Genomic DNA, 3,493 nt, shown 5'->3' with positions numbered 1-3,493 from the left:
TAATTTTGCTGTGAAAATAACCTAAACCGAGTGAAATAAGTGCTTCAGAGATGACATCTTGATTGTAAGCCAGAACTGGGGGGCTGCCTTGGATGGATGTTTCCTGAGCATTTTCTTTGGCAGTCATCATCCCAAAGGCTAGTCTCAGAGGAGGGTCACAGATGAGAGTTATTAGCAGAGGTTTTTTACCAGCGCGAGACTCGCACTCAAATTTCAATTCAGATAAAATATGCCAATTGAAGTGTATCTTCTAGTGTCGCTTTTGCAGAGAGAGATTTTATTAACACCGATTGCATGGAAACAGAGGTCAGCCGTGCTGCCCTCGTGGAGATAAAAAGACATTAATGCACTTAGGCTGTGACAGCGAGGAGCGGCTGGGTTTATTTTATGTTCCTTCTGACTTCAGTGGGAGTTTTGTGTGAGCAGTGCAGGGCTTCTGGACCTGAGTTCAGTGACAGCATGCTGGTGGAAATAGCCGGGGAAAGGATGTGGAGGAGCAGCCTGCTGTCAGCACGTTGGTGGCGAGGTTTGAGTGGCTCCAGCTGCTGCTGCACGGATTAATGGTGTGGACATTGGGAAGGCTGGAAGCGGATGAGTCCTGAGGATGGGAAGGTGAGCATATGCAGCAGGTATGGTGCAGAAACTCACCACGTTCTCATCTCAGTGCTGTTTCAGAGGGCTGGAAACGTGCAATGGTGTTCTCCCACCGCTCAGCCGCCAGCCTCACCCTGCTAAAAGCCCGAGGTATTGAAGCACTGCTGCTCGCGTGGCTCCCGCCTGCTGCAGCCAGCTGTGATGATGGATGCATCTCTCAATCCTCAGCAGGAATTGTACAACACCTCACGACTGCGCTGCCCGATCGATTAGTACATCTCCTTCCATCAAGCAGACTATTTTGCGTGAGCCTCGAGCTGCCTCTCTGAGCCTTGGGCTCCCACCTGGAGGCACGCTTTGCGTCCACCACCTCCCTGCTGGAGTGGTTGGGATCTGCTCTTGCAAAAGCTTTCTTCTTCTAGGTCACCTCATTAGAAGCTTTCTGATAAATGGGCTGTTCGACATTTTTTGATAGAAAGGTCAACATCCTCTGATAGACTCGAGGATTTTAAGATAAGTGGAGGAAATGGCATTGGCAGGCTGATTTTGATAATGATACTAATCTTGTGTCTGATCTTTGATAATGATACTAACCCCTCAGTACGCTGCTCGTATCTCTGCAAATGTGGCTGGTATCTATTTTGGCAGAACCGATACCTATTAGTGCACATTATCTTTACTGCAGCCTTTTCCTCGTCTGTTGGCTGCTGTATAAGATGCACACGATGAAGCTTGAATAGCTTTCAGAACAAATTCAATCAGAGCAAGCGTTTTTGTCTAAACGTGGTTACAACCTCCTGAGTCAGCTTTCCCAAACCTGTTACAAGCCTGCTAATTAATTAATAAGAATTAATTAGTCATTGGAAGACATGAGAAGCAGTTCAGCGCAGGGCTGCCCTGCATCATCCCGAGCAATGGGTTTGAAGCACCTTTCATGTGTTAAGTGTGGGAGCAGGTTTCTGTTAGGGGACAGCAGAAATGAATTGTTAGGACCGTGGAGCTTTGCCTGCCCTTCAGTCCCAGCAGTTGCAGTGCCTGGGATGCAGAGATGTGGCTTTAGATCTTCTCAGGATATCTCATGAGAATGCTGAGGCTTACGTTACCCTTGTCTACACCCTTGGGATTGTCTTCTCGGTTAATTGCCTAATTGGTTTGAGTTGTTCATTTGTAATTGTGCTGCCTTGGCCACTAATGCATGGAGAAACATCTCGCCCGTGTTGTCCTCTCTTTGGTTTGACATTGGCTTGGGTGTTTTTTTTTCTCCAGGGCTTTGTGCCCAGCATTAGAACGCGGTTTGTGTGGGTCTGCTCTCTCCCCTGTGTGATTTTGGTGTCTCTGTGCATTGCTATATGCATCCTGCAATCCCCATGGCCTTTATCCTCTCTATCTGCATCGCTCTGCCTCAAGCCAAGGGCGCATAGATGCTGGATTTCTTTTACAAGGTGCCAAAGTGACTTTCTGGTGCCTGAGCCAAAACACTGGAGTAAATGGTTTTCCATCTCCTACCATGCTATACTCTGAAATCCCAGTAGAAACAACTTATTTCTGGGCCTCTTGCTGCCAGGATTTGTCTGTCCTAGCAGAAGATAGTCTGCTTTCTCTGTGTTTGCTAGGCTCTTGCAATTGCTTGCTCCCTGTAGGGAGAAGTATAAAACTCCTACCAGGTGACATTTGCAGAAAGAAATCAATTGTTTATCAACATCCCAGCAATCAATAAGTGCAGTGTTAGGTGCAACTGTCTCTATCAGAGCTCAGCCTTGCTTGCTAAGCTGGGAAAGGACAGATCTTAGAGGCTCTGGGCGTGCAGCCTTAAGTGAAGCAGTGCCCACTGATGCATCTTACATTGTCCTAAGGATTCCTCACTATATCTGACATACCCCCATGCCTATCTTATTTTCCCCTCCCTGATTTTCTTGTCAACATGGCTTAGCCTGGGAGAGATAGCATGGACAAGGATGTCATACAAGGCTTGGGTTCCCATTGGAGGACCCTGTGTGCCCAGCATTCCTGCCCCAGAACTTCCTCCATCTAACCTCAAACTTGCATCCTCCTACTGGCTGCCATGTGGCCAGGATGCCCTCTTAGAGCCAACACCTCTTGGGCTGGAAGAGTTAATGCCAGCAGCTCACAGACACGCTGGAGAGTTACATCATGTTGCTGTGGAAACTAACTTTCTGAAATCACAGTGATGTATGGTAAAGCTTTGGGTCAGCGGGTAATAAATTCTGTTTAAAAAGTGATTTTTTCCCCATCTGCTGATGTAAACATCATTAAGAGAAATGACGGCTGAGAGATGGATTTCTTTTTATATCAATTTTCAGACAAAGAAAATAATTTTTTTGTAATGAAAAAAAAAAAAAAAAAGAAAGAAAAAAAAAAGTTGCCAGGGAGCAGAGAGTGCCATAAATAATGAAATAAAGAAAAAACACCGGTGATGGAACAGAAATTTTCCCTGGTGATTGGTTTACAGCTCTCTGTGATTTAATGGAAACTTGCAGCTGCCTGCAGTGCGCGTGCAGCCCCACTGCCGCCATGGAGACCCTTCCCTGGCCATGGAGATGCTGGGGATGCAGCGTGGGTGAGTCTTCTCAGCATCCCAGCCCCTCTGCTCACTGTCTAGTTGGCCTGCTCTGCTGGCTGGCTTTGCAAGCAGCAGTCTAAACTTCGAGCTTGGAGATCTTCAGGTGATCACTGCAATGCAATTCTGCGCTGTGCATTTCCTTAGCCTGCCCGTTGCCACTGAGGGGCATGTTTCCTACCTGCTGCACTGTCTGGGGCCTGCCATGCTGCTGTTGGGATGATGATGATGATGATGATTATTATTATTATTAAGTGTTTTCTTGGTTTTGTTTCCACCCTTCAGGAGCCAGGAGTGTCTGGAACAAGGCAGCAAAACTTG

The sequence above is a fragment of the Lagopus muta genome, chromosome 9 (assembly GCF_023343835.1).
Source record: "Lagopus muta isolate bLagMut1 chromosome 9, bLagMut1 primary, whole genome shotgun sequence".
Classification (NCBI taxonomy): domain Eukaryota; kingdom Metazoa; phylum Chordata; class Aves; order Galliformes; family Phasianidae; genus Lagopus; species Lagopus muta.
Note: the sequence above shows the minus strand (reverse complement) of the source record.